Here is a 19,470-nt window from a genome sequence, read left to right on the forward strand (position 1 = left end):
CAATATTAGCAATTTTAAAAAGATAATGTTAGTACTTATCAGAAAGAATATCAGGAAAATAAATGAATTCTATAATTTTTTAATTACCATTTTTTCAGCAAGACGGTGGAATGACCTTGAACCGGCACGATGGTGGACAGTCAGAACGGATCTATTCTGTGCATTTGTAGAACTCAAGTGCTACAAAATATATTTAAAATGTTAATTGTAATATGTATACATATAATGTATAAAACGAATATGAATGTAAATAATTAAAAGATATAAATGTAAAATACCTGATAATCTGGAGATGCGAAAAGATCACAACACTTTCTCCAATCATCTAACTTCATCTGCTGAAAAGGAGACTGCGCAGCCTCTTCCACCGTCTCAAACTTCTTGAAGTGGTCATGACATCGTCCTTTGTGACGTCGGAATAGTGTAGCCATCAACTCATTCACGGTTCTTAAATCCTCGCTACGGCCAAAGTCGAGGTCGAATTCATCCTAACAAGGGAATCAGGTAAAAAATATAATATATTAATCTAAGTGAAAAAAATGCACTGAAAAGTAAATTCACCAGCACACGACTTCGAATGTGCTCCTTAATCTCATTCGGAACATCTCGCCATGAGCGCACATAAAATGGAGCATAAGCTCAAACTACTGTGCCAATATAGGTGGAAAGCGCTGCTGCACTATCATCCACTCCTCCAGTGGAATTATCAGGAATTGTGATCTTCAGTTTTCCGTGCCTTCTATTTTTTTCAAGAGAGATTCCACGTGTATAGCCACGACCGCGACGTGCAGATGCATGAACTACATGATAATAATAGATATACTATAATTATAATTATATAGTTATTGAGAAAAAAGTATTAACTATATATATAATTATCAACGACAATATTTCCTTACTGGTAGGTGTCGACTGGCTGTTGTTCTCTTCTGTGTTAGCTTGATCTTCAGGAACGGATTCCTCAAGTGGGGAGTCCTCAATGGATTCAGGACTTGGACTTGGCGGAGGCACATTTCTTCGTTGTCGTTTTGGCGGCATTCTTTAAAATAATTAATTATATCAAAGAAAATTAATTAGAAGAAATTATGAAAATTTAAGATATTTTATAGTCACCTATATAAATAAAATATTTAGTACTTTTATTCTTCAGATGAATTTTCCATGCTTGTTTCAGAATCTCCATCAATAACATCTTCATCATCATCATGCACCTCTTCTTCATCATCATCATCATAATCATCATTCATGTGCCGTAAATAATTGTGATGATCGACCAATACATCTGCTGACCCTTCATACGGCTCACCATGCAGTACCCATCGCGTATACCCCAGATCCATACCGTTCACAAATATATGACGCTCTACTTCATCCAATCCTATCGCACACAAATTTTTACACCCTCGACATGGACACTTAATGTAACCACGACTATCAGCAGAGGCCCGTGAAAAATCAATGAAAGTTCTTACTCCACATGCATAGGGTACGTAATCCTTTCCAAGTCTATCGTCCAGACGCATCCAATTTTTGTCCATTTCTAAAAACATCTATATATTAATAACACGTACATTGAAAATTCACATGCATGTCATGCTCCAATTCTCATTACTTTTTTGATAAGGTAGCTGGTCCTATCCCATTCGAGATTATATTCTCCATATTACACAAATCTCGTCACTCTACTAATTTCCACGTTAGTAGAAATTCCGGCAGGACCTCCCCATAATTCTCCAAGTATACATGTTCAAATATCGGGATTGTGACCCTACGAACAGTATACCCGAAGAACAGTAGAAGAAGATACCGAAACTTCATATTAAACGTGGAAAGTAGCGAGTAACAAAAATGTGTAATACAGATAATATAATCTCAAACTGTCCACACTGGACAATTCAGGAATCAGTGGACACATAAATGTACACTGATTCCCAAACGGGTCTAAGGGTATTTATGCAATGTCACATGCATCTAGCAAAAAATCATACAACAATATCTCCATGTTGTTTAAATTAACAATGTCACCTTCAAGTAGTGTTATATTGTTAAACTAAAGAGGGATGGAAGATTATGTGACCCTACGTTTCGTGTCTTGTACACAACGAGAGAGAATAATCTTGAAGAAATGTTTAAATTTTAGTCTAATTACTTAACCGTCACAAACTGTCCGACCTTGACAACTCTCAAGGCCGAAGAGACTATGACAGTCAAGCAATTAAATTGAAATTCCAACATTTCTTCAAGATCATATTCCCTCGTTGTGTACAAGATCATTATTCTTAAAGTATAATTTTAATTATCATACTTAATTTCAAAGGTTATACTATAATTTTAATTATTATAATTCTTAAAGAGTTACTTTTATGCTTGTTATTACTTAATTTCAAATATTATTATAAATATTTAATTATCATACTTAAATTTCAAAGGTTATACTATAATTTTAATTATTAACATTCTTAAAGAGTTACTTTTATGCTTGTTATTACTTAATTTCAAATATTATTATAAATATTTAATTATCATACTTAAATTTCAATGGTTATACAATAATTTTAATTATTATAATTCTTAAAGAGTTACTTTTATTTGTTATTACTTAATTTCAAATATTATTATCACAATTTTTCAAATCCATATCACAACATATTCACAATAATTCACAATATATTCACAAAATAACATGCCACATGTATTAACATATTTCTAAACTTGAGTAAGCAATAAACATGTATTAACAAAGCCTAATGACAATATATTTCTAATAATAAACACAATATTTCAAATTTATATCACAACATATTTAAAATAACTCACAAACTATTTACAAACTATACAAACAATAATCACAATATGATAAAGAGTAAGCATCAAATCACAACAACATATTGATAAAGTTTAGAAATATACCTAGCACTCACAATATCCTCTTACAAATCAAAATCTTCCAACTTCCCAAAACAAACAATCCTTCAAAAAAATACAACACTAACTTATTAGAAATATTCTATAACAAAAACACATTCTATAAATATCATAAAATTCAAATAAAGACAAGAAATAAAAATATTTTCTTACCAAAACTCAACTCTCTCTCACTCTCTCACTCTAACTCTCTCTCTCTCTCTCTCTCTCTCTCTCTCCCCCCTGCAGGACCCTCTCTTTCTGTTGCGCGCACGGGAGAAGAAGAAATGATCCACTTCCTCCCATGCGCGTACTGATTAAGTTCTAAAATTATTAGTTTAAACGTTCGAACGTTTAAGTTTTACGTCCGAACGTTATATTCTAAAATTATTCCTGCCCAGAACGTTCGGACGTTTACAATACATGTTCGAACGTACCCTTCTTATCATATAACATAAAATCTAGCGGGAAAGTTCCCGCACTTTCCTCATATATGTTCAAATGTATCACAATTTTCCATTCGAACGTTCGTAGATTTATAGATAAACGTTCGAACATTTAACTTAAACGTCTGAACGTACATTTCATGAAAGTGTTACCATATTTGAGCGGGAAATTTCCCGCACTAATTTAACTAACGTTCGAACGTTAACAGATTTGGTGTTTGAACGTATAGTATAAACGTCCGAACGTCTGAATAATCACACAGATACCTTAATCGAGCGGGAAAATTCCCGCCTCTTAGTTTAACGTTCGAACGTTGAAACGTTCGAACGTACGATTCCTACTATACTAACTTATAATATAATATATATACTACATTTTATATATCTATAACTATAAAACACATTGTATAGTATAATAGCATAATATACTTTAAATGAGAACATCAATGTATATAATATATAAACTATACCATATATATAAATTAATAATATATATTAAATTATTACTTATTAAATTCTTTATTATATACTAACTTATAGTATAATATATATACTACATTTTATATATCTATAACTATATACTACATTGTATAGTATGATAGCATAATATACTTTAAATGAGAACATCAATGTATATAATATATAAACTATACCATATATATAAATCAATAATATATATTAAATTGTTACTTATTAAATTCTTTATTATATACTAACTTATAGTATAATATATATACTACATTTTATATATCTATAACTATATACTACATTGTATAGTATGATAGCATAATATACTTTAAATGAGAACATCAACGTATATAATATATAAACTATACCATATATATAAATCAATAATATACATTAAATTGTTACTTATTAAATTCTTTATTATATACTAACTTATAGTATAATATATATACTACATTTTATATATCTATAACTATATACTACATTGTATAGTATGATAGCATAATATACTTTAAATGAGAACATCAACATATATAATATATAAACTATACCATATATATAAATCAATAATATATATTAAATTGTTACTTATTAATTCATCAATAAACACCATAAACTCATAAACTATTCACAAAATTCACAAACAATAATCACAATTATTTCAAGAGTAAGCATAAAATCACAACATGTATAAACATATTGCTAAACTTTATAAATATAACAAGCACTAACAAAAAAACCAATAATCTAATTGTCAATAATATTATATAACATCCTAATATATAACTTAAACATTTATAATATAATATATTATAGATAAAATTTTAGAAATTAAATTGACAAACGTTCGAACGTAATAATAAGTACGTTCGAACGTTCTGTGTATATAAGGCCAAAACCGAACGTCGAAACGACATTTCCAAAACGTATCCATCCTCTTCTCCGTTCTTTGCCGCCACGCCTCCGTCACCGCCGCCGTCAACTCCGCCACAACCGTCACTAAAAGGTAAGCATTCATCTTTTATGCAAATAACATGTATTTTATTGAGATTTAGATTGAGATTTGGATTGAGTTTTGTTTAAAACCGGATAAGTATTACCAGATTTTCAACTTCATTTTCCGGCCACCATGGCCAGTCATTGGCCGAATAGTCACTGTAGAAATGTTTCTTGAAGTGTATACTTCATTTACATGGTGACATTTCGGCATTTAGAACCTTGTAGAGAAAATTTTGAGATTTCAATAATGGCTGAGTCGACTCAGCCATTCTGCGTCGAAACGTTCGAACGTTTCACCAAGACATTCGAACGTATGACGTTTAAATTACAGAGCCGTTACGGCTTCCACGTTCGAACGTTAATCGTCTTACATTCGGACGTGAATATTATTAAACGACATATGTTCGAACGTGAATATTTACTTTCGCACGTAAATCACATACGGTCGGACGTTTAATTATAACATCCGAACGTAGTGATTTTCTACATTATTCATGCTTCGACGTTCGGACGTTCATATTTACGTTCACACGTAAAACAAATACGTTCGAACTTAAATTCGAACGTATTTGTTTACTGCTTATGTTCGAACGTACATCTGTACATTCGAACGTATTTGTTTTACGTTTGAACGTAAATTTATTTACATTATTTTACGTGCGAACGTATAAATTAACGTCCGAACGTTTTTATCTTTAACGTTCGAACGTTAAAGATAAAACGTTCGAACGTTAATGCAGAGCATCTTAAAATTAATACAAAAAAATGCATTATTGTAAATAATTTTTTTTTCCTTTTCTATTTTCAGGATATGGCTCTTCCACTGCATACACGAAAACGAGGGAGGGAAGGAGCCACGTCGGACACTGCCCGTATCGGAGCTCGTACTGTTATGGTAGAGAGAGAGGTCTTAATTAATGAGTTCGACGAACTCTGTTGGCAGCAGACGAACCTAAGAGATGTTTTCCTCAGTAGAGGCTGGGGAAATATCTGCACATTGAGGGGGAAGGTATACCCCTCAATGGTTCAAGAATTCTATATGGGGATGTGTGACATGCCTCCGGATGCATCCTCTCACACCGTGACTGTACGCGGTGTTTCCATTGAGGTATCGGCAGATGTCATCGGCGAGCACCTCGGGATTCATCGAGGAGTTGAGACATTTACACACTCAACACCCCGTGAGGATGTAGGCACTTCTACATCATCTACTGGCCGGGGATGTGAGCCAGCATCAGCCAGAGATGCAGGCCAGTCAGAGGCTGAGGATACTGGCGTCGACGCTCGGGATGATGACCGAGACGAGGATTTCTACATCCTCACCGGGAGGGATCGCATGCAGATCGAGCGGAAGAACGCCTTCAACCAGAACCATCTGCTGCATTTCTTCCGCATGTTGCACCTTATTGTTGCAACAAATGTCGATCCTGTGGCTCATAAAACCACATTTAGTCGGCTTCGGGCACAATTTTTATACGAGTGGCACGTGGAGATCCTATAGATTTGCCACTGCACATTTTTGAGAGGATCCGTTACGAGGCGAGCATCGTCTCCACGGATAATCTCCCATATGGTGTCCTCATCAGCCGACTATTACTTGCACGGGGAGTGCCGACCCAGCCAGAGGAGCGGGTCAAAGATCAGATGAGCCCCCTCGACATGACCACGCATCGGCGTAGCATTGGACAGGCGAGGGGACGTCAGCCACCCCCTGTAGAGGATCTAGTTCCTCCGACGCAGCCTGAGCCAGGTCATGTCGGGAGTAGTAGTCAGCATACGCCGAGTACATCTGCAGGAGATGTGCGGCCTGCTTGGGTTGATGCGGTCATCTCACAGCTGACTGCGCATATTGATCATAAGATCGATCGATCGCTCGAGGCTATATCGGCGTCTGTTGCCGAACTCACCCATCGTGTAACTATCCTCAACGACAAGGTTGATACCTTGACTGAGGAAGTACGGAGTTCGACTTTTGCGGATAACGTTATCATCTGACTGTTGTTTACTACATTCTATCAAATTTTGTATTTTATTTTTAATATTTGTAACGAAAAATATTATTGAATATTTTTATCGTTTTTTAATTTCAATTTTTAATCTTCTTTGATGTTATAATTTCCAACTTTAATACTAAATCACTGCATTTCAAATATATATAAATCAATAATATATATTTATATATTACAAAGTGTGTATATATAAATATATACAATTCAATTTTTTAGACTTGTTCACAAATTATGCACAATAAAAATCACATAATTTTTAAATTAAAGTCATTTAATTTAAATTTACAATGAACGTTCGAATGTTATTACTTAACGTTCGAACATTGGTGCAAACATTTTACGTTCGAACGTAAAATTAATAACATTCGAACGGTTGCGCCAAAACATTTTACGTTCCAACGTAAACAGACATAACGTTCGAACGTATATGTGACGTTCGAACGCATATTTCCCATACGTTCGAATGTAAAAAAATCTCATTCTATCTTTAGTGACGGTTTCCAAAAACTGTCACAGAAAATGCCTTTTAGTGACGGTCTAGGGACTGTCACAATTTCCCAACCGTCACTAAAAAGCAATTGTGTTGTAGTGAAATCCGTATGACGTTTGTTCTTTTATTGGTTGAGATTGGTAGAATTGAACACAATGCAAAACAGCTAACATGATGAATCTTGGTTGAGTAGGATATTGATGATGCATATCTTATATACGTGTGTGTGCGCGTATGGGTGGAACAAGAGATCAGAGGTAGTAAGACAGTAGGTTTCCTGCTATAGGCAATGGTGGTGGTCTCCTTTGCAATAATTTTTCTTTTTTCTCTCAGTTGAGAAGTAGTTTTGAATCTGTGCAGAATTAGATGTTCATTTTTAAGGGTGATAAATTGCATTATCATTCTAACTTTTCATTTCATGTGATCATATCCATATTATAGGCATGAGATCTTATATGTTCTAAAGTGCTGCTTGTTTGTGTCCTGTTGTATAGGTTCCCATGTTTGCTCTTTCTAGGGACTATAAGGTATTTGAAGTCTTGCAAGAAATTTTTTTTTCTATTCTTTAAATTAAATTATTATTATAATTTTATTTATTTATTTAAATTAAGAAAAAATATTCTTCGCATGACAGCATGTAGAACTGCCACTTATTTTCTGTTGATTAAGGAGGATGAAACTTCTAATGGAGGAGCCTAATCCGAAATTTGTCATAACATGAGGTGTTGTTCCTCTACAAATAAGCACAGTGGGCAAATCTCAACTTGGCCAAAGTGTAGGGGATTACTTAAATCTTCCTTATTTATAAAATGGAATGGCAATTGGTTGGTCAGAAATGTCTGTACTATATGTCAAAAGGAGGTCTGATTTACCTTTGATCGTGAGTACTTGACTGAACTTACCTATGTATTATTGTCCTCTATCCTAGTAGGTATGGCCAAGCATGTGAAGAAGATTTAGAGGGACTTCCTATGGGGTGGCTTGGAGGGTGTCTAAATGTCAATTTTGTTCATTGATATCTGCTTTAGTCTCAACTTTGTCGATAGGGTTCGACAGTGGTGACCCTATTATCAATTTCATGGCACTCCAAGCTTCATCTTGCCCAGTAAGTTGAAGGCTTTGAAGAAAGACCTAAAGTTATGGAACGAGCAAGTACTACGTAACATGGATACTTCGAAGAAATCCTTAATGACAGAGTTAGAAGGTTTAGAAGATGAGGAGTGTAGTGATCTTTCCATTGTAGTGAAGATTTGAAAAGACCAAGTTGTAGTAGAACTTGGGTGAATTGCCTCAATGGAGGAGATATTGTGGAGATAGAAATCCCAAGCTTTATGGCTAAAGGAGGGGGATACGTGTCCAAAGTGCTTTCATCGGGTGGCCAACTCACATAGGAGAAACATTGATATTGTGATGCTCAACAACGATGGCATTGCTTCATCAGATCACTCGAAAATTAGGGACCATGTTGTTCTCTTCTATGAACATCTGCTCAATGAAGACGTTAACTGTAGGCAACACTTGATGGGTTAGTGTACGAAACCATGTAACAATCTAGAGTCACTTGGTTGGAGAGGTTGGAGAGGAGAATGAAATTCATGAAGTGGTAAGAAAGATGGTAGAAGACAGCACCAAGCCATGATGGTTTCACTATGGCTTTGCTCCAAACCTGATGGGATGTGGTAAGGGAGAATGTGATGAAGGCATTTTAGGAGTTCCATACGTTTGAGACGTAAAAAAAAAAAAAAAAACTAAATGTCTCATTTTTTGCACTTATTCCTAAGAAAGTTTGGGCTTCTGGTATAAAGGATTACCACCATGTTTGCTAAATGGGGTGTACAAGATCATTTCCAAAGTTTTGCTAACGTCTTTAGTGAGGTGTTGGGGAAGATCATATCGAAGCCTCATAATGAATTTGTTTGAGGATGACAAATCCTAGACTCGGTGCTCATTCCCAACGGATTTTGGATGGTCAATTAAGATCTGGTGAACTTGGCATCTTATGCAAACTAGAGATGGAAAAGGCCTATGACCATACCAATTGGGGCTTACTGCATTACTTATTGGGGAGATGTGGATTGAGCAGTGATGGTGTTCTTGGATTATGCACTGCGTCTCTAGTTGGCTTCTTTATCAATTCCCTAGGGTAAAAGGTAGGGTGATTCCATTAACTCCTTCATTATTTGTCATCATAATGGAAGCCCTTAGTAGAATGTAGTCAACGTGGTTGAGGTGGTTTTATATCAGGGTTCGCGGTGGGAGACGTCAATCTATCACACATTATTTGCAGATGATACATTAATATTTTGCAATACGGGTCGAAATCAAATACAATCTTTAAGGGCACTCCTATGCTTTGAAGCTGTTTTTGGCTTGAGGTGAACTTGTTTGAGTAAAAAATGGTTCCGGTGGGAAACGGCAGCAATATATGAATTTGGTTAGATCTTTGGGGGAGCTAGGTCTCTTCTTTGCCCATGAAGTACCTTAGTCTCCCCTTTGGTGCCCCCTTTCAAAGCAAAGTCTATTCGGGATGATAGAATGGAGAAAACTGAGTGTAGGTCAACAAGTTGGAAGAGGTTTTGTTTGTCGAAGGGGGCTCGTACCGCCTTAATTAAGTGTACTCTTTCAAACTTGCCAACTTACTTCCTATCCTTGTTTCCCCTTCTGGCCGATGTGGCAAGTTGTATTGAGAAGCTTCAATGTGATTTCCTTTGGAGTGGACTAGGTGAAGAGTTCAAATTCCACCTAGTCAATTGGGAGAAGGTATGTTCTCCAATCTCAAATGGTGGGTTGGAGATTCGAAACCTAAGGTTATTCAATTGGGGACTTCTACGAAAATGGTTATGGCATTACCACCATGGGAGGGAGGCCTCGTGGAAGATGGTAATCGATTCCAAATATGGTGGTTCTTGGAGGGGGTGGTGCTCCATGGAGGTGAAAGGGTTTATGGTGTCGGGCTATGGAAAAATATTAGAAGAGGGTGGGAGGTATTTTCATGACACGAGTCAGTGACTTGGGTTGGTTCCAAAAGATTAGGTACTGGCATGACACTTCGTGTGGAGATAGAGCCCTAAAGGACACCTTTTCCTTTCTCTATAGAATTGCGTGTTGCAAGAGACTTTGGTGGTGGAGTTAATGGAGATTTCTGGGCATTTTCCTCGGTGGAATGTTAACATTATTTTCCTTTCCCTATAGAATTGCAGGTCGACAAGAGACTTTGGTGGTGGAGTTATTGGAGATTTCAGGGCATTCTCCTGATTAATCCCGGGGGTGCATATGCCCTCGGCAAGAAGTTTCTCGCAAGTGCACCTCGGGCAATTCAAGAGTAATTCCTCCAGTCCGACGGTCCTTAGAAATTGTTTGCATCCAATGATTTGAACTTTAGACCTAGATGGAGCATACCACCAAAACCAAGACTCTTACCACTTGAGTCAATCCCAGGGGTTAATGGAATGTTAACTTTATTGGAGCTGCACATGATTGGGAAATTGGGATCCTTGCATAATTTTCAGCTTATTGTACTCCATGGAGGTGAGAAATCGAGGGTTAAAAAGATGCTATGGACCTCTTCTAGAAAAGGAAAATTGTACGTTTGCAACTTCTATAAGGAGGAATCAAGAGGTTGACAAGATGCTATGGACCCCTTCTAGAAAAGGAAATTTTTCTGTTTGCTCCTTCTATAAGGAGAAATCAAGAGGCTGACAAGATGCTATAGACCCCTAGGCTCACATCTAGTGAACCATTCCGGCATTGCCATCTACCAGTTGCCTGCTCTCTACTATCCATTATTCCATATTTGTTATCCATCATCATTCATCAATCATTAGTCATCAATTAATCATGCAATCATTTAGTCACTTTCCTTTTCTTTTCTTTTCTTTTTCTCCTTGTTCCTTTTCTTTCATTCATTCAATAATCATTACTACTACATATACATACATACCTAGGTATAGCAAAAGTATTCATAAAATTTCATTTGCATTCACACGCTTTTATAACGAAGGGTGTGTATCAATAGGGCTTTCAATGAATATGCTTTACATATGATTATAATAATTAAGTACAGAATTTGAGCAATGAGCCTTACAGTTATACAATAGAAATAAAGACTTGTTCAAAAATTACCTAATTTAGACAATAAGCAATTTTAGATTGGCGCAATCTAATACTGTGGCAAAGAGGCATTCCAAAGATTGTATGTACTTGTAACATAATTTAGAAAAAAGCGTCCCAAAAGGCATGATCGTAATTACCTACCTCTTAACTCCGAGCAGCAATTAGCTCATTGGTAATCATCTATTCCAACGCACACCTCAAACCATGGCATCTGTTACTAATCCTCAAAATTAACAAGGCTGGTTCTAAAATAATTTTAAAGGAGAGTTAGATAGAGAGTTATACCAGGGGAGGGAGATGTAATGTTCATGATATTTGGCGGAGGATGAGAATATGGTGGCGGGTAACAATGCTGTGGAACCAAAATCACTCTCTATAAGTAAAACCGATGGCGGAGGGAAAATTTAATGAAGGGAAGAGTGAGATGCTCACCCCTGGCACTGTTGGTTTAAGCACCAAGAAAGGAACTTGCCAGACTTGATTTGCAAAAGAGCACCCATGCCAACTGTGATGGGAAGCGTCTAGGTGGTACAAGTGTGCCGCCCGACAATGGAAAGTGGCTGGGCAACGAGTTCTGTGCAAGTTGGAGGTGACATTGAGTTGGGCTTCTGTTGGTCTGTCTTTCGCTGGTTCAGAGCCGGTATCTCATGTCCATGATGGGGCGATAAATTTCGATCCTGCATAAATTCATGGGTCCATTCGCCCAATGAAAAATATCCTCATCCCAGCATAAGGAACATGGGCTTGGGGTGTTGCATGCAGTGTTACAGATTTTATTTTGAGTTCCTAGTTTTGCCATCAATGGTTTGCTGATTTTTCTATAATCAACCTTGTTAGATCACCTTCCAAGTATTCCCGACACCCGAGCAATATATAGCAAGTGATAGGTAGGTATGTTTCGGTTGTTATGACAATTCGATCACTTTGTTCTGTTTTCCACAGCATTGTTGGCATTACTGCTGTTCTGAAATGAATTCCCTAATCATCGCAATATACCTAATAATGCTTGGGATGTGATCTGTCAACTTTGATTGCTTTACTAGTTGCAACTTTTTGTAATATTTTTTCCCCGCTACCTTGCTAAACCCCCCAGAACCAGACAGAAAAAAAGGGAATGTGATACAAACACACTCGCATATATGTACTTCTGATCTACTTGTGGCCATTCTCTTAGTAATGATAGTTTTTTGTTTTATAATGGCACTAAATGGTACACTCAAAAAAGAGATTTAGCACTTTAAAGTGTTGACTGGCCAAGCTATGCCAAATGGTGGTCCCATGATGAGTTTTTCATCTTTTGGAGCTGGCCAGCAATTCTATTCTAACAATGAGGCAATGCACACCCATTTAACGACACAGCAGTTTCAAAAGCTTCAGATTCATTCGCAGAAGCAGCAGCATCAGCTTCAGCAACAAACTGGAAATTTGAAAATCTGAGGATCCATGTCTTCTCCCAGTCAAAAAGAAAATGCTGCGGATGTTAACTCTGATGTTATGAAAGAGTGGTTGAGACATTGGCATGTACGCATGGCATTGGCGGGTCATCGTACAAAATTGTAGTTCAGGTCTGTTTCACACTGGACATTCTTCCATCCATCTCACCTCTATCTCCTTCCTCCTTTTTCATGTAGGCTGTTCTATATGTGATTTTGGTTTTAGATTAAATTGTGAACTATATGCATTATATTTGTAGGCAACTCTATAGATGATGCTGCTGTTCTTTTGTCCATGTTGGCAGTTGAGGCGGGCAGATCTCGATCTTCCAGTTCAATTTTTCCTTTTTTTGTTTTTTGAAAATTTGAAACTCACGAGGATCCAACACACTTCACAATTCCCTCCATGCATGGTGTCTGCTTCATTGATGATCTCAACAAACTACAGGTTTTAAATTTCGTTTCGATAACTATTTTGGTTCAGGTGCTGGAACAGAATATTTGGATATTATTGTATTGTTTTGAGATAATCTTTATATATCATTATATATATAATAACAATAAATCACCAGTAATGATAATCCAAAATCCATTATTCATGGCAACATGCCAACATTGTATTTGCAGCTAGAATTTTTATATTTATTTTTTATATTTTGCATAATATAAAAGAAAATAAATCATGAAACAAGCTACAATTAAGAGTTGACACTTTTTTTTAAAGAGCTGCAATCACATGTCCGAGAGTGATCCCTTCCCATACATTATTAAAAAACCATCACTTATAATGGATGAATACTGTGTAAAACAATTCAAAGAGCACCTAAGTGTTTACAAAATTCTCAAAAAAATAAACTCAGATGCCAATAGAACCTCACCCTAGCCAACCATGCACCAAAGTAAACCCCCCAAACATTAACGTCTAATATAAGGAATACCTAGTTTGTCAAGACGAATAATCCCTCTAAACTTTCCTTGTACTGAATTCTTGCCAAAAAAATCCTCATTAAGTCCTTGAGTCCCTTGTTTTGCTAGGAAATCGATGACCATATTAGCTTCCCTAAAAATATGCTGGAACCTAACATTAAGCTAAAAAACAAGGGCTGTAATTTCGTCCCAAAAATCCCATAGAAACCAATACTTACATACCCCCGAAATCAACCACCCCACTACACTTGAGAATCCAACTCCACTAAATCCCGCAACCCCATATGCTTACACATTCTGAGACCATCTAGAAGAGCACGACATTCAACAGTGGTATTAGTAGCATGCCCATAAGAATGAACAAAGCCTGCCAAAACCTCACCTTTATGATTTCAAATAATTCCACCTCCCCCAAATTCTCCCAGGTTACCACATGATCCTCCATCCATGTTTAGTTTCACACAACCTCTATCCGAGCCTCCAAGCAATTAGATTAAATTTCTTTGTTACCATAGGAACAATCGGACATGATAGAATCTCCATTACCTCCCTGTCATGCTTTCCCAACACTTGGAATTTCTGGATCTTGCTCAAAATATTTTGAATTAAAATCTTAACCAACCAAATAACGACAACATGATTAAATTGAACCCCTTCCATTCGTGCCTCACATCGAGCTCGCCATAAAGCCCAAGAAATAACAATGGGTGAAACGCCCCTAAGCCAACCAACCTAAGACAGCGTTGATGCTTTTTGCCACCAAAAACTCATCATTCCCTCCCAATTACAGATATGAAAGATCCTTATCCGACAAACTTCAGCAAAGAAACTCCAAACTTTTTGGGCTCCTCCCCCCTCACACAGAATATGGTTAATAGTTTTTATGCGAGGATGATCACAACATTCACATTTAGAAGCTAAAGGAATGCCTAAATTCTGTACAATATCATCAACTGGGATAGCTTTTCTTTTTGCCCTCCAAACAAAAAACGACATCTTCTTTGGTAGCAAATTCTTCCATAGCCACTTCTTCCATATACATAACTCACCTCGTTGGCGAATCACTTGCCATGCCGATTTAGTCGTAAACTCCCCATCGATAGAGGGTTGCCATACACAACGATCAACACCTTGCCGTAAGGAAATGCTAGCTTCACAAATATTTTGCACAACGTCACATGGAAAAGCCCCTGCAAAAAATCAACATTAAGGCCCAATATGAAAAACACTTCCACTAGCGTCAACGAAGAATTCCCAATAATAGGCAACGAAGCACAAATTGCCCCATCTCCTAGCCAATTGTCAAACCAGAAGCTCGATTGTCCTCCCTGTATCAACCATTTCATCTGCCTTAAAACCTTTGGCACAAGAGCCATTAGTCCCCTCCAGAAACGAGTACCTTTACTGAGTTGCATAACTGTATAAAGGTGATCATTTCTAACATATTTTTGTGTAAAAAAACTCGACCATCCTTTCACAACCTTCCATACAAATTTCATAAGAAATGACTCCTTAACTTCTTAAAGATCCCAGATTCCGGGCCCTCCCTCACAATCGGCAAGCAAATTTACCTCTAAGAAATTGATGAGTGTACGAAAGTGCACTCTAAATATCCTATTACTAGACTAAAATGCAAAAATGTTAATAGAAATCATTGGAATTAATATGTATTCTTGAATTGAGTTTCTATTTACTTTGGAATACTCTTAAGCAGATTTTTATGTTTAATTTCAGAGTTTATAAAAGAGTAAGTCAAAACCCATTCAAATTCAAAAGACTTTCAAGTGGGCAAGACGTTGGAACAACCTAAGAACTTTCAACGAGTGTAGGACTCTTCAAATACGGATAATGATGGAGTTTGAGAGTAATTCGGATTAGAGTCCAAAATTCACTAGGAGACAGAATGGACACACTTTATTATTTTAATCATAACTTTTCGCTCAGATATCGGATTGATGTGACTCTTAATGTGTTGGAAATATATCTTAAAGGGCTACAAAGTTGTATCTAATAAGAATTTTCAAATTCGAACTCCTAAAGTGCGTACGTGGCTGCCAAGTTGAGTCCTAAAATTTAGGCGATTTTGTGTGCGGGAATACGAAATTGGAGGGGAGAAGAGGGGAGACGGCTCAGTTTGAAGGAGGAAGATCTAAAATTAATTTCCATGGCCACCATTTGCTTTATTTTTCTCTTGTGATTTTTGTTGTCCATTATATTTATGGGTAACTAAATTCTCAAGTAGGGCTAGGGATGAACTTGCACATTAGATGGTATTTTTAATTTATTCTTGATTTATGTATTTTATTTTCAATTACTAAAACTCTTTTGTTTTATCATTCTCAATTCATCGTTAATGTTTCCTTCTCCAAATAATCATAGAATTTATTCTGTTTATAGATTCAGTCATGTTTTTTCTATTGAATGGATTGACTCTTTGATTATGTTTGAATCAATTATTTTTCTATATTGATTTAATTCTTTGCTGCAATATCGCTTCCTAAGTATATTGTCGTCGTTGGATTTTCTCAATCGTGATAATAATTTATGTATTTTAAAAGTGGTGAATGATTTTTCAAAGAGTTACATTTGGTTTGATCTTGGTTTATAAATCTATACCTTTCGACTAGGAATATTAGGAATTGAGTTATTCAATGAATTAAGAATAATTAAAATACCATATTTGTTCAAGGGATTCCCGGCGCTTTACTGTTTGTCAAACTTGAGCACTTTTTCCGTTAGTCACTTTGTTTCACTTTAATTTGCATTTAAAATTAATCTTTGTTTTGCCATTGATAATTTAATATCTTTCTTTAGTTTCTTTATTCTTTCTACAATTCTTTTAATTTGTCTTTCTGTGGAATTGACACCCCAAAGTTGTGCTACAATTACCGTATTATTCTTTAGGCGTAATCAAATTTTGGCGCCATTGCCGGGGAGACAGTAGAAGAATTGCTAGATAGGTTTTTATTTTAGCAGTTTGTAAAGGCGGTAACTTCATTCCCTCTTTTAGCTTGCTGCATTATTTTTTTCTTTTTTTTCATAATATTTTTAATTTTTTTAGTCTTTTGTTACCTTGCATGCACAGATATAGAGACACCTTGGGTAGATTTGCTTGTAGACTTGTAGAAGAGTCAGAATCAAATTTTTTAAATCCTTTATTTGACAATCCATCTAGTTTCGAAGAAATGAGAGAACACGAGGATCAACCCGTTAGAACTCTTCATGATTACCTCTACCCTACACGCATAACCACCCCATCATGCATCATGTTTCTAGCTAATACTCGCCAAATGAATTTTAAAACAAAGATCATACAGTTACTCCCGACTTTTCATAGCTTGGAAAATGAAAATCCATATGTGCATATTAGGGAGTTTGAGGAAATAGTTGCGACTTTGCATAGTCAAAATGCAACTGATGACATTGTGAGACTTAAGTTCTTTCCTTTCTCTTTGAAGGATAGAGCTAAGAGTTGACTATACTCACTGAGACCCCGATCTATTGGATCATGGAGTGAGATGACTCAAGTCTTCTTTAATAAATATTTTCCCCAACATAAGACCAATGCATTAAAAAGGCAAATCTCCACCTTTGTACAAAAGGACAGTGAGACTTTGTATCAATCTTGGGAGAGATTTATGGAGTTGTTCAGTATGTGTCCTGTTCAGTATGTGTCCTCACCATGGGTATGAGAATTGGCGCATAGTGAGCTATTTTTATGAGGGACTTACACCTAGAGAGCGCCAATTTGTGGAGATGATGTGTAATGGTGAGTTCTTACAGAAAGATTCTGATGAGACCATAGAATATCTCAATGAACTTGTTGAAAAAGCTCACACTTGGACTGGACCTAGTGCTACTGAGGGCACAAATAGATCACGACTTGCAGGAAACCCAAATGGTGGTGGAATTTACCATCTCAGAGAAGAGGATAGCCTAAAGGCTAAGGTTGAGATGCTCACTAGGGAGCCAGATGTGTTAAAAACTAAGGATTTAAAGTCAACACACGTGACTAATCATACAGAGTCTTTTGGACCATGTTTTGTGTGTGGCGGGATAGATCACCTTACCCAAGAGTGTCCCACACTTGCTGAGATGACATGGATGTATGAGGAACAATGCAATGCATTAGATATGTACAAGAAACTTTTTACACCTTATTCCGATACCTATAATCCGGGATGGCACAATCACCCCAATTTTAGCTGGAAGTCTGAAAACGGCTACCTGCACAACCCCCTAGATCATACCCCACACCATATCATGCACCTTCATCTTCTAGGAATCCTTTAGAAGACACTTTGCATGCTTTTATTGAGGAGATTTGCTACAGGTACCCAGTGTGGGGTACCTTTTGCGGGATCGTTGACGTTGCATTAGAAGATATTATTTAAAAAAAAAATGAAAAACAAATTAGAGCGAATCAAACCCACATCCCAGCGCCAAAATGGGTCTCAGTTGTAAATCCATCCCTCAGTGCCAAAATCGATCTCAGTTGGAAATCAAACCCAGCACCAAAATCGGCTTAAGAAATCAAACCCATCCCCAACACCAAAATCAAACCCTGAGTGCAGATAGCTTTTTTGTATGATTTAACATGAAAAAAAAAATAGTAAAATTAGAGAATATCTAGAATTCTATCCAATGGGAACTTGAAACAAAGTATAAAAATCATTTAGAAAAATAGGTAGGATGAAAGAAGATGGACAAAAAAACATTATTAAAAAAAATTGTAATTTTTCGTGTCCAACTTGTGTGGGTGAGATTGATTTCAACATGAAGCGAATGTTGTCATTTGAGAGTTTTCTTTTAAACCATTGATTATATGCTTATAAAGAAAGCAAAAGGTTACTCTCATCGAAGAAAAGATTCGTAGCCATCTGATAAATTCTATTTTTTCTTATTGTTAAACAGAAGCAGAGGGGAAGGAGAAGAAGAAGAATAAGGGGAATGATGTTAACAAAGAGGAGGAGCGTACACTTTCAGAACCCAGAAAAAGGAGAAGAACCAAGACAAAAAGCTTGTGTACTGGTGCTCTGTTTTCCAAGACTGGAAACAGAGGTAAAAAAAGATCAATCTTCAGAAACTGTATAACACTCTGAGAACAAGGTAATAAAGAGAAAAACAGATAAATTGGGAAGAAACTTGTCATATTTTCATGGCATTGATGCTATGATTTTTCATGATACAATTTGGTTACAAGCAAAAAAGGGAAGGAAATAACTAATTGATTTTGCTGCCACTGCTAACATACAATAGAAGTATACACATAAAAAGCAAATAAAACTAGATCGTAAAAAAGGAGAAGAGACCATACTGACCATTTTTGCGAGATTTAACATGAGCAGAAACAACAATCCAAACACACCTGAAAGGGAAAATAATTTTCTGCCATAAATCCATCAACTTTTCCTTCACCTTGAGTTTCTTTCTAGGCTTTCTTCTCCTATTCCCACCGCCACCACCAAGTTGAAGCCCTGGGTTGGTTCTCAAACGAAATCAACCAACCAGCATCGTGCGTAAGCAAACAAAAAATGAAACGCCCCATTTTATTTTTACACATGGATGGACTTGTACGCTGGGTTCCCAAACCCCGGGTGCGAGTAGCTTTTTTGTTTATTGAGGCACAGGGTAAGACTAATCAAAAGTTTGAATCTTTGATTACACAGGTTGTTGAAGAA

Source organism: Juglans regia, chromosome 12 (assembly GCF_001411555.2).
Source record: "Juglans regia cultivar Chandler chromosome 12, Walnut 2.0, whole genome shotgun sequence".
Classification (NCBI taxonomy): domain Eukaryota; kingdom Viridiplantae; phylum Streptophyta; class Magnoliopsida; order Fagales; family Juglandaceae; genus Juglans; species Juglans regia.